General features: G+C 37.0%; 1 non-coding gene across 1 annotated transcript; it reads right to left on the bottom strand.

The window, feature by feature from the left end:
• Positions 1 to 460: 460 nt before the first annotated feature.
• LOC139181838 (U6 spliceosomal RNA) lies at positions 461 to 567 on the bottom strand. Its single transcript, XR_011565566.1, has one exon. It is a non-coding gene; the product is annotated as a U6 spliceosomal RNA (small nuclear RNA).
• Positions 568 to 17,940: the final 17,373 nt, after the last annotated feature.

The following is a 17,940-nucleotide window of genomic DNA, read 5'->3' as shown; positions in this document are numbered from 1 at the left end:
GCAGTTCTTGGATATTACATACTTATTTATAACCTCTAATGTGTAAACTCTATTTTACTGTTTCAAAAAGTTACAGTCCTCTATTTTTTTTTTTGGAGTACCTATATAAAATCTTAGTTTTCCACTGTTTATAAAAGGTAAATGATTATCCTTAGCTGATTATCCAAGTTCTTATAATGAATATAATAATTTATGTTCAGGAGGTAAATAGCCTTTTTATTTTACTATAAGAAGAAATACTGGGTTGGCCAAAAAGTTCACTTGGGTTTTTTTGTAAGACAGGACTACTTGAATGAACATTTTGGCCAACCCAACAGATAAAACATGTTCCCCCAGTCTAGTCTTTAATTATGTCATAGATTTAAATTATCTGCTGCTTCTGAATTCACTGTTATGTATTTAAATCAATTAGGGAAGAATCAGAGGGTCAACACAAATGTTTTTTTTTTTTTCTTTTTTTAAAAATATGGAACGCTTCACGAATTTGCGTGTCATCCTTGCGCAGGGGCCATGCTAATCTTCTCTGTATCGTTCCAATTTTAGTATATGTGCTGCCGAAGCGAGCACAACACAAATGTTCTTAAGACTAGAAGACAGGTTCAGAGATTCATTACTAGGATCCAAGTTTTCTATTAATGCAAGGATATTGTAATCAGAGAACTAGATTATCTCAGCAGCCTGGAGCCCTAATGGCACTGTGAAAGGTAGGTTTCTGATTCTAAAACTCTGAACAACAGGCAAGTGTCCCCAGGCATGCCATTGTGGTGCACCTGCCTTAAAATGGATTTGGCAACACAGAGACTTGTCCTATTTTATCTACAAAACTTTTTTTATCATTTTCTTTCCACACTCCTAATTGAATACATTTTTTCTTACTAAGTCTGACAAAGCTTCAGTCCATTTCACAAGATCCAGATGTACCCTGAGAAATGCGTAAGAAGTATCTTACAGGTTTTGGCAGCTAGTCAAATAGAGTAACTGAAGAGATGTACTTTTAAATGTTTCCCTTCCAGGGACTTCAAAATCTTGTCAAATATTCTTAGAATATTCTGAAAATGACATCATAGGCCATAAGTAAAACCCATTTGCAAACCATGGATTTTATATAGGTATCATTTTGGAGCATAGTTTAGTGAAACTAGAAATCAAAAGCAAATTTTTAAAATAAAAAAAATCAAAATATGAGGGGAAAATGCACTTCCAGAAATATTTTGGAAGAAATTAGAATAGAAATGTTCCATGATTATGCATAAATCATAATAAAAAGTAAAAAAAAATTAAATCCAAGAGTTAAACAAACAATGATCAAATAAAACCAAGAAAATTAGGAGAGAAATTTAATATGAAATCATTAAAAAATAGAGGAACATCACATTTTTGAAAAATACAGGAACTTTCCTAAAGAAATATATAGATCCATGACTGGCAAACCTATTATGTAAAGGATCATAGAGTAAATATTTTAAGCCCTGCAGGCCAGCTGCCATTGTACCATGCACACAGGTCAAAAGAAATATGTAAATGAATGAGTATGGCCACATTCCAATAAATTATTTACAAAACAAGTAACAGACAGGATTTAGCCTGTTTGCCTTAGTTGGATGACTTCTGGATTAGACTGAGCATTCTCAACAAGAATGACTAATAATTTTCTAGGATGACCAAAGCCTTTAGGGCATGAAAAACTATCAATTATCCCTTGACTATTCAGAGGAAACAAAGAAAAAGAAAACAACTGTACTTATTTTAATAGCAAAAAAAATGTGTATATAGCATAAAGTGTTACACAATGTATATGGATTTATCAATGAAACATGAATCTAAAGAAAAACTTCATCCTTCTTGCAGAAACCTAGGAAGCTGAATTCACTGAGTGTGTTAGGAACAGGCATTGGAAAAGCTCAAGAAGCACTGCAGCAAAACTAAATCCACAAGACAGAAGACATAGACATACAGTATTAGAAGAGAAAAAAGATGTGGCAACTTCCAATAAAAGTGTTATAGAAGTTCATATTTATTTTTATAAAAGATATATATATATATATATATATATATATATATATGTTTTACATGTAAGCAAGAAGCACCATACAGAACTTTGCTGAAAAAAGTCCATCTAATCAAAGCTATGGTTTTCCAGTGATCATATATGGATGTGAGAGTTGGACCATAAGGAAAGCTGAGCACCAAAGAATTGATGCTTTTGAACTGTGGTGTTGGAGAAGACTCTTGAGAGTCCCTTGGACTGCAAGGAGATCAAACCAGTCTGTCCTAAAGTAAATCAGTCCTGAATATTCATTGGAAGGACTGATGCTGAAGTGGAAGTTCCAATACTTAGGCCACCTTATGTGAAGAACTGTCTCATTGGAAGAGACCCTGCTTCTGGGAAAGATTGAAGGCAGGAGGAGACGACAGAGGATGAGATGGTTGGATGGCTTCACCAACTCGATGGATGTGAGTTTGAGCAAGCTCCGGGAGTTGGTGATGGACAGGGAAGCCTGGCATGCTGCAGTCCGTGGGTTCGCAGAGTCAGACATGACTGAGCGACTGTGAACTGAAGAAGCATTATGATCAGGTAGGATTTATTTTATTTATGCAATAATTATGCAACGTTTGAATGTTTTATTTGCAAATCATAACAAAAATCCAAGATAAACAAAATCATGTGAGAATAGCATTTATGAACTTTTCCTCTGATAAAATAAAAATAACCCTTTGTTTTAAATCAATACCCAATAAAAATGTTTTATGAATGAACACAAATAATAATAGAGGAATAAACCTAATGAGAAATGCATACAGGAAAATGAAGAAAAATTTAAAACTATTGAAAGACAAAAGTAGTTTTGATAAAATGGAGACATGTCACTACCCTTTTGAGAAAGATTCAATATTATCTATAAAAACTTCAATCAATACCTAAATTCTGATTGCTATAAAATTATATTAGCATGTGTAACTTGGCAAACTGATTATGAATTTAGTCTCAAAGAATAAAAATGATATTCGTCTAGATTTATGAAAGGAATCGCTGATCAGCAAGGGCTGTGCTGAGCAGACCGTCTCCAACTGTAAGTTCCTTTATGGGTCAATTCAGCCTGAGTGTAGCCTACTCTTCTTATTTATCCTCAGAAAATAAGCTCAGATTCAGATTTAACTCCCTACCACTGCCACACCAGTCTTTTCGCAGCTCACATTTACTCTGTATAAAAAGGCCTTGAATGATGAACTGAGAGAAGAAAACCCTGGGCTTGCTCTGCTGATGTCAGGTCAGAATATGGGACAGTTTTGAAAAGGAATAGTGACTATCTTACAGGCACTCTCACAAATGACTTTAAAAGACTGAGGAGGCAAAGAAAAAAAACTTCTAGTTATCTAGGAGAGGAATAAACTAGGATCTTGGGATTAACAGATACACACTATTATATATAAAATAGATAACAACAAGGATCTACTGCATAGCACAGGAGATTATATTCAATATTTCATGAAACTTAGAAAAGAATCTGAAAAAGAACATATATATGTATAACTGAATCACTTTACTGTACACGTGAATCTAACACAACATTGTAAATAAACTATACTTTAATTAAAAAAAAAAGACTGAGAAGGGGAAATCTACCCAGTGGATAGAATTGACAGCAGTTCACCGAGTCAGTCACTTTAGCTAAAATAAGAAATAACCACAAGTTATAGTCTGTATATATTCATGAGTAATGGTAAATGGCCTGGTCAACAGCTCAGGGTCTGGAAGGAGAAAGATTGAGAGATTAGAGACAAGAAGGTCTGGCATAAAGGCACGTGGATAGACATGAGAGGGAGAACTAAATGGGAGTATCTTTTTATTATGTTAGCGCCCTCTTAGAGAGACACTAAACAACCGGACAGACAAAACCACATGGCCAGTTGATATTAGCCAACGTTCAATGCTGGCCACCCCAGAACTGCTATGATGGGCACATAAGTGGAATGGTCATGATGGCACAGATGGAGGGTAGTCTGGTCTCAACAACATGGTCTCCCTATGTACCAAGGCTCATCTAGCTACTGTTGCCTCTGAATGCCTACAAGAGACATGACCATCAAACTCCTCATATTCTTCATGGAGATTCCTGAAAGAACCTCATATATCATTTAGGTATGAACACCTATCCAAGGTATCAGATTTTAATTCTTGCCTGGAGTTTCTCAGCCAGCATCATCATTGGTAGCCATTAAAAAGATTCTTTAGATACATATTTAGTAATTTAAGAATATGGGACTTTCCTGGCGGACCAGTGGCCAAGATTCCACATTTCAAATGCAGGGGCTGCCCATTTGATTCCTTGTCAGGGAACCAAGACCCCACACACGACATAGGACACATAGAGTGGTAAAAAATTTAAAAAAAAATAGCATGAGATTCCATAATCATTTAACTCTACTTGTATGTGTATATTTTAAAGACTTGTTCCAAATAGACTACAATGATAAGTTGGACTTTGTATGAATTTTTCACTTTTGTCCTCTTGTTAGTGTATTCATTCAGTGGTGTCCGACTCTTGCAACTCCATGGACAGTAGCTTGCCAGGCTCCTCTGTCCATGGGATTTCCCAAGCAAGAATATTGGAGTGGGTTGCCACTTCCTTCTCCAGGGGATCTTCCCAACCCAGAGATCGAACCTGTCTTCTGCAATGGCAGGCAGGTTCTTTACTGACTGAACTACCAGCGAAGCCTGGATAGGTTGGGTATGCTATAATCTTAAATGTCTTTATTCAGTGAAACACTGAGTGCCTTGGCAGCAGAGGTGGTTTTTAAGAGGACTGTGGTTGTGGTTCAGTAGAGACAATGTGACAGTCCCAAGGTCAAATGAAATGGCTGAAGTGCAATGATAAGAGTAAGCAAAGCCCAACCTTTCCATATTCAACTACAGTTGTTTGAAATATCTAGTTTTGGGTTTTGAGATTGAAGGCAAAAGGAAAAGAGGTCACCAGAGGATGAGATGGTTGGATAGCATCACCCATTCAATGTAATGAGCTTGGGTAAACTCCAGGAGATAGTGAGGAACATGGTGGCCTGGAATGCTATAGTGATGTGGTTGCAAAAAGTTGGACATGACTTACCTACTGAACAACAACAACAATTTTAAAATTATCACTGCTTAGGTAAATTCTACATGCAGTGAAATATGCAAATCTTAAGTGGACAGTTTAGTGAGTTTTAATAGATATAGCTACCATGAACCCAAACCAAATTTGGCACATCTCCATCATGCCCCCAAAGTTCCCATATCCCCTGCAGTCAATCCCCATCTTCTCAGGCAACCACTGTTCTGATTTCTTTTTGCTACAGATGAGTTTTGTTTGTTTTTGCTCTTAATATAAACAGTCATGCCATATCTGTTCTGAATCCTTTCACTTAATGGGATGTTTTTGAGGTTCTTCTACACTGTTGCTTGTACTAGTAATTCATTTTTGGTATTACCAAGCTGTTTTCTATTGCACAAATATACTACAATTTATTACATCAATTCACTTGGTCATTCTAGTTTGGGCCCATTATGAATAAAGTTGCTATGAAGATAAAGTTTCATCTGTCTTATGTAAGTACTTAGGAAATGAATGGCTGGGTCAAAGGGAAGATGTTATTTTTAATTTTACATATGAAATTGTCAGTTTATAAACAAATCTTTCCATTTTACATTTTATACTCCCATCAGCAATGCATGAGAGTTCATTTGTTCCACATCCTCACCAATATTTGGTGCTGTGGATCTTTTTAATTTTAGCCATTCTAGAGGGTGAGTGGTAGTATTTCATTGTAGTTTTAATTTCCAGTTCCCTGATGGCTTAATGATGTTGAACACTTTATTAGACATTTGTGTATCATCTGCATTGTTTCTGTTATAAGAATTTTGTCCATTTGTAAATTGCATTGCTAATCTTTTGTTACTGATTTATAGGAGCTCTTTATATATTCAGGATGTGAGTCATTTGACATATATAATATACATATATTGGCACATATGTGTGCATATGACAAATATATATATATATATATATATATATATATATATAGTGCTACAGGCTAATTATTCTATAAGAAATATGAAGTACTTTATAATACATATTGTAAACTTTAAAATCATTATAAAACCTCATTACTTCTCACTTGAACACAGCATCAGTAAAGGCCATTAGAGTTTCCTTATGTGCTATCTCTTGCAAGTCAACAATTTGTTTTCCAAATAAAGCTGTGAGTTTTGTAGAGAATCTCTGAACTAATTAAACAATTCTATTAGACCATGTTGGCTATCATTTTCACATTTTCATCCAAAACTGCTTCAGCCAATAGGCCTGGAGAGTACATTGCTCGAGTCCTGGGTTCATTTGAAGGATTCCAGCTAAGTACATAGGCAAGGGCCAAAGTTTATATCTCCTTCTCAAATCTTTGGCAGAATAGCTACACTATTAAATCAAAATTCACTTTGTCTCAAATAATCATATATATATATATGTGTGTGTGTATGTGTGTGTGTGTGTCACTGATATATATACATATCATATATATATATATATATATATATATATATATATTTATTTACTTTCTTCCCATCTTTTTCACAAGAGGAGGATTGGTGGAAAATACAGGAGAATTTTATCAAATGTATATAAAGCAAACAAAACTCCTGGATGTGCCAATAAGCATGTCCCTGGGGATCCACAGACTGTCTAACAGCTGTGAGTCTGTGACTGTTATTAAAAGCAACCTTAAAAAGGCTCCTTGGGAACAAAACAATATAGAGTATGAATTGCCTGTTAATTTTTTGTAAGGAATACAGTAAAACAAATAAGAATTTCTTATTTTGCAGCTAATCAATTAACCATATGTGTTTGCTAATTCATGTCCAATAACATTGGTACTTATTTTTCATTCTTATATTATTGCAAAGAAAGATTAATAGGTGTCACATTTATACTTAGAAATGTGCAGCTAAGACTCAGAGCTGAAAATGAATGCCTTTCAAAAATATTTATTATTTTATCGTTGAAATGTCTTTCTCCTTCCTTTAGCAAGTTCATTCTAGAAACAGATAACTAAAATAACACACTCATCTAATTTTATCTCATATTCTGAAGGACTATAGTGTATAATAAAGGTGTGGATGGTTAAAAGTTCTCCATTTTCAGGTACTGGGAATATGATGAATGCTTCCTCAATTAAATGAAGATATTTAACTCAGATTTCAACATTAATGTAACAGACACTACCTTCATTATTTCATTTCATGACATAAAGTATTTCACATTGACCTTATTTTCAGACTAATATCACAGATAATAACTGAATGAAGACCATGAACATAAGAATATGAAATCAATCATCATTAAATACATATAGTTCAAACAGCATAAAGATAGCTTCATATTTTCAGAGCAACTAAAGTCTCAATTAGTTTTCAAGACCAGTATTTAATAGACTGAAGTATATTTTCCAACAGATTATCTAAGTGTTAAACTATTATAACTATAAACTATTATAAGTTATAATAGTTTATAACATCTCCATATATTACAAAAGTCAATTCAGTATTATTTCACTTACTCATGAGTCTTAGCTATCTTTTTTTCAATCATTTCTATCAATTAATATCAAGTTAGGTACTACAGACAGTAATAATGCTGGGTGTTTAGAAAGCCTTGTAAAAAGCACTCTCTTGAATTAGAGCTGTTTTTACCCACTACTCCTGAGATTTATTTTGTAAGCTGGAAGAAAGGCTCTATCAGCAAATTACAAAATGCTGTTTGCTCTGTTACTCTGTTCAGACAGGATTTGTCCAATCCCATTTCCTGAGGAGCTGCAGTTGACTTAAGAGGTAAAAATAACAGCAGTAACTTCTAATAGGAGGTCAAGCTCAGGCTACCGTGGAATAGGACATATAAATTGCCAGAGATTGAACAGAGTTTCTAGTTAGAGTTGTCAAGTGCTGCTTCCTCTGTTCCTTCAACAACAACAAAAAAGGTGCAGGGAATCCAAAAGGTCACTCTATCAGGTAAACACAGGCATCACTGTGGATGTTGAAGGATCCAAATAACCACAGGTTAATTAAGATAGAAGCTTATTTTTCTTTTAAATGATAGCCTAGACAGTTACTCCAAAGATTTTATAACAGGTACAGAAGTGATGTATACAGTGTGTAGTGATGTGCTACCATTCTTTTATGTGACTTCCTTGTGGTTATCAGATGGCTGCTCTAATACCAGACATCACAGCTGCCTTGTGGCTAACTATTAAGAAAAAATGAAGGATTCCTCCTCTAAAGAAGCATTTTCCCTGTAAGTAAACATCCCAGAATTTTTTTATACCACTCTAATATATATTCAGTTATCCAGAGCCAAGTCACAGAGCCACACTTAGCTGCCATGGAAGATGCGATATAGAACTAGTATACTGTATGTGTGCATGTGTGCTCAGTGACTCAGTCATGTCTGACTCTTTGTGACCCCCTGGGCTATAGCCTACCAGGTTCCACTGCCCATGAGTTTTCCCAGGCAAGAATACCAGAGTGGGTTGCCATGCCCTCCTCCAGGGGATCTTCCCAACCCAGGGATTGAACCCATGTCTCCTGCAATGGCAGGTGGATTCCTTACCACTAGGCCACCTGGGAGGCCCATAGTGTACTGTGAAAGTGAAAGTTGCTCAGTTATGTCCGATTCCTTGTGATCCCATGGACTATACAGTCCATGGAGTTCTCCAGGCCAGAATACTGGAGTGGGTAGCTAGTCCCTTCTCCAGGGGATCTTCCCAACCCAGGGATTAAACCTAGCTCTCCCACACTGCAGGTGGATTCTTTACCAGCTGAGACACAAGGGAAACCCAAGAATACTTCTTTCATATATGCACATATAAGCTTTCAAATATATTTGTTGTATCCTTTTCCTAGTGCAATCTGTCTGAAAATAAATCATTTAATAAACAAAGAGTTATAGGTATCTATTTAACTCAAAATGGATTAAAGACCTAAATGTAAGATCTGAAAGATAAGACTCCTAGAAGATAACGTAAAATATTGTTTTTAACATAAATTAGAGCAATTAAAAGACACTTGCTCCTTGGAAGAAAAGGTATGACAAACCTCGAGAGTATATATAACTAATTTGCCACTCATGGGTTTGGGTGGACTCCGGGAGTTGGTGATGGACAGGGAGGCCTGGCGTGCTGCAGTTCATGGGGTCACAAAGAGTTGGACACGACTGAGCAACTGAACTGAACTAAACTGAACTCTTCCTTTAGTTGGTATTTGAGTACTAATATTTTTCATATGCTTGATATTTTGCCTTTGTAATTTACCAGTTAAAGCTCTTCCCAGTTCATTACTATGCTTTTAATTTTCCTTGTTTCTGTAAAACCATCATAACTCTCAATGATATTAACTGATTATGGACTCTGAAGTGACAGTCTTTAAACAACATTCCCTATTCTATAACCTAATGGTTATAGCATCTGGGAGGGAAAACACCCTATGTTTTTCATTACTATGAAGTTTAGTATAAATAATGAACTTGCTTTGGCCACACACGTCCAATTTAAGCCTTTTGGTGCCATATGGGAAAATAAGCCTCCAAAAAGTTTGCATTAATTTATAATGTCCCAAACCTTGGGATTGGTTGAATTTGCATCAACCATTTTACATATAGCCAGTCTGGAGCTTTAATCAAGAATCTAAGAGTAGCTTCCCAACATTTCATGATGCAACCATGGGAAAAGAATACATACTTTAAAAGTATGAATACTGAACTGGTCAATGGCAATGTTGACCCTGACCTAAATAAGTTTAAGCAAATTTATTAATTACAGATAAAATACATCCTAGCATTTTAAAGACCCTTTAAAATATAAGAAGTTACTAATTATTCACCAATTATTTAAGTACATATTATTTCCCTATTATATTGCACTTTAATACTGCCATGGTAGAGGTCTCTGGGCCATGACCCACACAGGGTTCTAGATCAATGTGTTTCAGACTTTAATTCACATACAAATCACCTAATGATACTGTTAAAATGCAGATTTTTATTCCTAGCTGGGACTTGACATTCTGCATTTCTATTTTTTTTATTATTTTATTATTATTATTTTTATTTTGCCACATGATGTCACTTGCAGAATCTTGGTTCCCAGATCAGGAATAGAACCCAGACCCTCCATGGTAGAAGCTCAGAGTGCTAACCACTGGATTGCTAGGGAATTCCCAAAATTCTACATTTCTAAAAAGGTCCCAGATGGTGTCTGGCAGCTTTTCTAAATAAAATTTGTACAATAACATTCCAGGATACTTGGAACAAATATAACTTAGTAGGAAGGCTTTGCTTTTAGAGTCACCAGATCATTTACTGATTCAACTCAAGTCTTTGGTTTACATATATTAAAATGGAATAGTGTTACTTGATTATAATGCAACATTTTCATTTATACACCAACATTATGCTTGAAATGAAACAGTGCTTTTTGCTAATAGTACTAAAAGAAATGGTAAATTATTTTTGCCTGGGGAAAGCCAGTCTCTAAATATCCTGCCTTCCTTTGTGAGCTGGAGAAGCCCACTGGCAAGATTCTACGTAACTACAGTGCTTAAGTCCTGCTTGCACCCTTCCCCAATCCCCATCCCATTCAGCCTTAGTAAGACAAGCAAATGTCCTGTGCTGTTGTGATGTTATCTCCTGAGATTCTGTTTTAGACAAACTAGAAAGGAACAATTTGTATTCTGACAAGACATCTCTGTGATCCAGAGAAAGAAATATCCTTCTACCCTTCTTGGTTATTCAGTCTGGTCTAGGAACCAAACTAATGTAAGATAGATTAACAAGGGGGAAAAAATCAAACAAAAGTTTAACAACATGGGAAAGATGCAGGAGAACTGAGTAACTCACCAATTGGCTGAAACCGTCACCCTAAATACCAATCTAAAGACAGAAGAGGATGTTGGGGGGAGTGATTTTGGACCTAAAATCTGGGAGAAGTCACTTCACAAGGAAATGGAAAAGCAAATGTTCGGGAAACAAATGTTTGCTGGTCTACCACATCTAGCTCAAGTATTTGAAGATACCTCTCCTGATAGCTCTATTCTGATTATAGGCTCTTTCTATAAAGTCTTTAGGCAGCTAAAGGGGAGCTAAAAAGAAAGATTTCCTGGGACTTTGGGGCCTTGACTGTTTTTAGTTCCCCAAGGAGACATTTTAGGATGGCCAACTTTGCTCCTCTACACAATCAGTTCAGTTCAGCCACTCAGTCGTGTGCCATTCTTTGCGACCCCATGGAGTTCAGCACACCAGGCTGCCCAGTCCATCACCAACTCCAAGAGCTTGCTCAAATTCATGACCATTGAGCCAGTGATGCCATTCAACCATCTCACCCTCTGTCATGTTGCTTCTTGACCTGCATACAGATTTCTCAGGAGGCAAGTCAGATGGGCTGGTAGTCACATCTCTTGAAGAATTTTACACAGTTTGTTGTGATCCACACAGTCAAAGGCTTTAGCATAGTCACTGAAGTGGAAGTAGATGTTTTTCTGGAACTCTCTTGCTTTTTCTATGACCCAATGGATGTTGGCAATTTGTACTCTGGTTCCTCTGCCTTTTCTAAATCTAACTTGAACATCTGGATGTTCACAGTTCACATACCATTGAAGCCTGGCTTGGAGAATTTTGAGCATTACATTGTTAGCATGTGAGATGAGTGCAATTGGGTGGTAGTTTGAGCATTCTTTGGCATTGACTTTCTTTGGGACTGGAATGAAAACTGACCTTTTCCAGTCCTGTGGCCACTGCTGAGTTTTCCAAATTTGCTGGCATACTGAGTGCACCACTTTCACAGCACTGTCTTTTTGGATTTGAAATAGCCCAACTGGAATTCCATCACCTCCACTAGCTTTATTAGTAGTGATGCTTCCTAAGGCCCACTTGACTTCACATTCCAGTATGTCTGGCTCTAGGTGAGTGACCACACCATTATGGTTATCTGGGTCATGAAGTTCATTTTTGTATAGTTCTTCTGTGTATTCTTGCCACCTCTTCGTATATCTTCTACTTCTGTTAGGTCCATACCATTTTGGTCCTTTATTGATCCCATCTTTGCATGAAATGTTCCCTTGGTATCTCTAATTTTCTTGAAGAGATCTCTCATCTTTCCCATTCTATTGTTTTCCTCTATTTCTTTGCATTGATCACTGATGGCTTTCTTATCTCTCCTTGCTCTTCTTTGGAAATCTGCATTCAGATGGATCTATCTTTCTTTTTCTCCTTTGCCTTTAGCTTCTCTTCTGCTGCTGCTGTTATGTCGCTTCACTCATGTCCGACTCTGTGCGACCACATACACGGCAGCCCACCAGGCTTCCCCATCCCCGGGATTCTCCAGGCAAGAATACTGGAGTGGGTTTCCATTTCCTTCTTCAATGCAGGAAAGTGAAAAGTGAAAATGAAGTCGCTCAGTCGTGTCCAACTCTTCACAACCCTGTGGACTGCAGCCTACCAGGCTCCTCTGTCCATGGGATTTTCTAGGCAAGAGTACTGGAGTGGGTTGCCATTAGCTTCTCTTCATTTCTCAGCTATTTGTAAGGCGTCCTCAGACAACCATTTTGCCTTTTTGCATTTCTATTCCTTCAGGATGGTCTTAATCACTGCCTCCTCTACAATGTCAGGAATTTCTGTCCATAGTTCTTCAGGCACTCTGTCAGATCTAATCCCTTGAATCTATTTCTCACTTACACTGTATAATTGTAAGGGATTTGATCTAGGTCATACCTGAATGGTCTAGTGTTTTTCCCTACTTTCTTCAATTTAAGTTTGAATCTTGCAATAAGGAGTTCATGATCTGAGCCACAGTCAGCTCCCAGTCTTGGTTTTGTTGACTGTATAGAGCTTCTTCATCTTTGGCTGCAAAGAATATAATCAATCTGATTTCAGTATTGACCATCTGGTGATGTCTATGTGTACGTTTGTCTATGTTTGTCTTATGTTGTTGGAAGAGGGTGTTTGCTCTTGGCAAAATTTTCTCCTCTTAGTAAATCTTTAAGCCAATTTTCTGTTGATGGGTGGGGCTGTTTCCTCCCTGTTGTTTAGCCTGAGGCCAAACTATGGTAGGGGTAGTGATGGTAATGGTGACCTCCTTTAAAAGGACCTGTGCAGGCACTCTTGTATTCAGTTCCCCTGACACTGCAGCCAGCCACTGTTGACCCACGCCTCTACCAGAGACTCCTGGACACTCATGGACAAGTCTGGCTCAGTCTCTTGTGGGGACACTGCTCCTTTCTCCTGGCTCCTAGTGTGCACAAGGTTTTATTTGTGCCCTCTAACAGTCCTCAGTTTCCCCTGTCCTGTGGAAGTTCTGTAATCAAATCCTACTGGCTTCTGAAGTCAAATTCCCTGGGGATTCTCAGTCCCTTTGCTAGACCCCCAGGTTGGGAAATATGTTGTGGGTCCTAGAACTTTCTTAACAGTGAGAGAATTTCCTTGGTATAATTGTTCTGCAATTTGTGGGTTGTCTGCTCAGCAGCTCTATGGTGGGGCTAATGGCTTTCTGCTGTCAATTTGGGTCAATTCCCACATGGCACTTAGAAATACTAACCTTTAGTCCCATCTTCAGTTAGGGAACATTGTGTTTCTTTTCTATCAGATCGTAGGTGGGTAGGAGGATGCCATTAAATTCAGTGAGTGGTTCTCAGTGTAATAGCTGTGCATGACTGCAACCTTAGAGCTTTTAAAAATATATTTGGATCTCATCCCTAGGTGGTTCTTGGCCATGCACATTTTTCTGAAATTGTTTCTGTGGTTCAAATACAGAGTCATTGTTTCAAATCTCTAGACTAGAGGGAAAAGAAACTATTCTAGCTCCCCATCTGAAACTAGAAAATAAACATTAACCTGACTAACAAATGTATGAAGAGAAAGAAAAGGAAAAAGTCTAAAATTTAAATTTCAGATAAACAATGCATATTTTTGTATAGCTATATCCCATGAAATATTTGAAACTTATGCTATAAAAGTATGCATTATTTATTTGAAACTGAAATTTAACTGGGCCTCCTACATTTTACCTGGCAAGCCCAATTTGCTTCAGGCTGCTTGGGAAGAAAATGTAGCTAAGAAAAACTTAGAATAAGATATACATCATTACAATTAGAAGGATAACTTATTGCATTAACTGAGATTTAAAATCAATACACTAAGAGGGGAAAAAAAGCACTGATTTCTTAAAAGTTACCATTTTGCCCAGAGCTTGACAAGTGATAATAGTTTCAGTGTAGTGAGTTTTCATGTTTCTGTTTGAGATTTGGTTTTGTTTCTTCCAACTGCAGAGTTCCATCAGTGTGTAGTTGAGAGGAACTGCAACTTGGGCTGCTGGCCAGAAATCAAGTTCAAGTTGGTACCCTGCTTTGACCTTTTAATGGTAACCAGAAACTGCCTTGTCAGAACACTTGTTTGTAAAATGTCCTCTCTGATTTCTCACCATTAACCTTCCTAGTCATTCTCTTCAGGTATCCAGACCCTCTTTGAAGAGACATCAAAGCACAGCATGTGACTTGGATGATTCGTTGGCTTGGACCGAACTCAACTCTGTTCTTCTATACCTTTTTTCAATCTTTACCAGTCATTGAGACCAAATAGAAATTATCTGACTGTGCATATAAGACCAAGAGTGCTGGATGGAGAGATAATGATAATATTCAATAAGAAACACATAGGTATTAGAGCAAAGAAGTGATGAAATGTCATTGTTCTCTCCCCAATAGGTGTGGCAGTGTAGTACATGATGGAATGGGTAATATGCATGAGTTCGTTACTATAATAAAAGGTATAACTTCCAGGGATTTGTGACTTCTTTTATTTTTCTTTAAATAACTGAAATGGATGTCCCAACTATAAGAGACAAACAAACAAACAAAAAAACACACATACATACAGCTCTTCTCACTAAAGATGGCTTAGGCAAGTTCTTAAAATCCTACTGCTTGGGACTCCTCCAAGACCTATGGCAAACTTGAGCCAAAGTAGAGCATAAATGGTCTAAGAATTTAGAAAGAACAGTAACTTCTGGTGAAGATTAAAAACTGGTGTTAGGAAACAGCCTCACAGACTTGGAATTTACGGTTACCAGGAGGGAGGGTGGAAGAGAGGGATAGATTGGGAGTTTGGGATGGATATGTACACTCTGTTATATTTAAAATAGATAACCAACAAGGGCCTGCTGTATAGCACAGGAAATTCTGCTCAATACTCTGTAATAACCTAAATGGGAAAAAGAATTTGAAACAGATACAAGTCTATGTATAACTAATTCAGTTTGCTGTACACTTAAAACTAACACAATATTGTCAATCAACTATACTCCAATATAAAATAAAAAAACTTTAAATGTCTAGAGACAACATAAAAAATAAAATAAAAATAAAAACTGGTATTTATATCTGACCTTGGAAAAAAGAAATCTTTTAAAGCTGCTGCTGCTGCTAAGTCACTTCAGTCGTGTCCGACTCTGTGCGACCCCACAGACAGAAGCCCACCAGGCTCCTCTGTCCCTGGGATTCTCCAGGCAAGAACACTGGAGTGGGTTGCCATTTCCTTCTCCATCTTTTAAAGCAAGAAGATTACAAATAGAATTTCATAAGCAGAGGAACCTAAAATCAGAATATTTAAGGAACACAAAGGTACCAGTATGCTTTTATGGGAAGGTTTGTAGTAGTACAGTAGCACCCAGAGATCTGGGCAAGAGGATGTGGGACTCCAGTTAGGTCCCACATGTCACAGACATGTAAAAATAAAGTGGTTATATCACCTTGGGTGGCTGTGTTCTGTGGGGTCTGATGCTCACAGAATAACTTCTACACCCTGAACATTTGCTCTTATCAAACTCTGTTCAGGCTCCAGGGAAACTCTTCCCCAGATGTTGTTTTAAAAAATCAAGTAAAATTGTAAAAATGTTGTTGGTTGTTGTTTAGTCACTCAGCCATGTCTGACTCTCTGCGACCCCATGGACTGTAGCTCACCAGGCTCCTCTATCCATGGGATTCTCCCGGCAAGAATACTGGAGTGGGTTGTCATTTCCTTCTCCAAGGAATTGTCCTGACCCAGAGATCAAACCCAGATATCCTGCATTGCAGGCGGATTCTTTATTGCTGCGCCACCAGGGATTACTGCATCCAAATGCCATAAAGGTTTAAGAGTTGGACCATTGCCGGCGTGAAAGATGAATACTGTTTCAGAATTGGGGGAGGATTTTGAGTGACAGGAGCATTTAAGGAAAAGACAAGTTAATTAACTTGTTAAATTCTTTCCCTCAGCATGAATGCAAATGGGGTCCTCCTGTTGGAACAGAATCTCCCAGGACTTCTTCAAAATACTCATCTTTTGCCCCTCTAAATGTTCCAACATATGGTTCCAGAGGTACATAGGAATTAGCATGGAATTCTCCAAAGTTGCACGTGACAGCTGAGGAATATTTGGCAATATTACAAAATTTAAATTACTTTTAAGTTTGCATTCGCATGTGTAGATACAGACACATCATGGTTTACATTGTCAAGTGGACAGACACTAAATACTAGAAGTGCAAAGAGCTGATACTGTACAAAATATTTTATAGAGTCAATAATACATTTTTAAAATTAAGTTAAAACTGAGTTTTCAATAATTTTGATTTAAAATTTTTATATTCACTTACAAATTATACCACGTCTTCTGATTTTTGATGAATACTGTTGCATTTTGGAAGAAAATAAAAGCATAAAATTTATTTTATATCCTATATGGCTTGACTGGCCATCTTTGAAATACTTAGATATATGGCATGTGGCCTTTCTGTCTCTCTTTTTCCAGGCCTAAGATAAATGGGTTTATAGAGGATGAGGTTGAAGGCATTGACCAGATTGTCGATTTCAGGTTTGAATATTATTTTAACAATGATGTGCTTCCTAATTAAAAAATCAAAGGCATATGATACCATATTATTTAGAGAATGGTCTGGTGTACAGTATGAGGGAAAGACACAGGACTAGAGAAGCAGCACAGGCAAAACCACGTGTATGTGTGTAGAACCTCATTCTTGAGCTCTCTGTGAAACTTTAAGCACTATCACTTGAATTCATCAAACTTTAGTTTTATGGTCTATAATATCAGAGTAATAGCACACTTCTCAGTGGATGACTTTAAGAATTAGAGATAGTGTGGTCAAAGTACACTTGGTAGATGCCCAAGTGTACAGAGTGTAACCATAAGAAATCATAGTATATTTTCAGGCCAATAATAATTATTCACCTTGACTACATGGTTCATTTTATGTCTAGGTTTATAATATTCATAAAGAGCATCCATGTGATACTTTTCTTTTGTTAAGAAAAAAAATTAAGATCATTGGATCCTAAGTCCCTAAGTTCTAAGGATTCCACAACTAAGCAACCATGGCTAGAAATATGACAAATATGATAAATTGTTCCAGAAAGAAACACAAAAAGATTTTCAAAGTGTGTTATGCATTTATAAAAGTTATTATTTCAAGAAAGCAGGGCAATCCAATCATTTCTATTCACACTCAGTTTAGGTCACTATTTGTCAGGGGCTTCCCTGGTGGGTCACTTGGTAAAGAATCTGCCTGCAATTTAGGAGACTTAGGTTCGATCCCTGGGTTGGGAAGATCCCCTGGAGAAGGGAATGGCTACCCATTCCAGTACTCTTGCCTAGAGAATTCCATGGATAGAGGAGCATGGCGAGCTACAATCCATGGGGTCACAAAGAGTTGGACACCACTAAGCAATGAACACTTTCAACTTATTTCAAATACTTAGTACCAAATGAATGGGCAGACCAAAAGACTTTGAGAGAAAGAGATGTCTAAAGTACATGTTGAGAGCATATCATTGCATACTTAAAAGGTTTCTGAATAAACAGACTATATTTAGTTTCT

This window comes from Bos indicus, chromosome X (genome assembly GCF_029378745.1).
Source record: "Bos indicus isolate NIAB-ARS_2022 breed Sahiwal x Tharparkar chromosome X, NIAB-ARS_B.indTharparkar_mat_pri_1.0, whole genome shotgun sequence".
NCBI lineage: Eukaryota > Metazoa > Chordata > Mammalia > Artiodactyla > Bovidae > Bos > Bos indicus.
The sequence above is the reverse complement of the archived record's forward strand: the minus strand, read 5'-3'. Positions and strand labels throughout refer to the sequence as shown.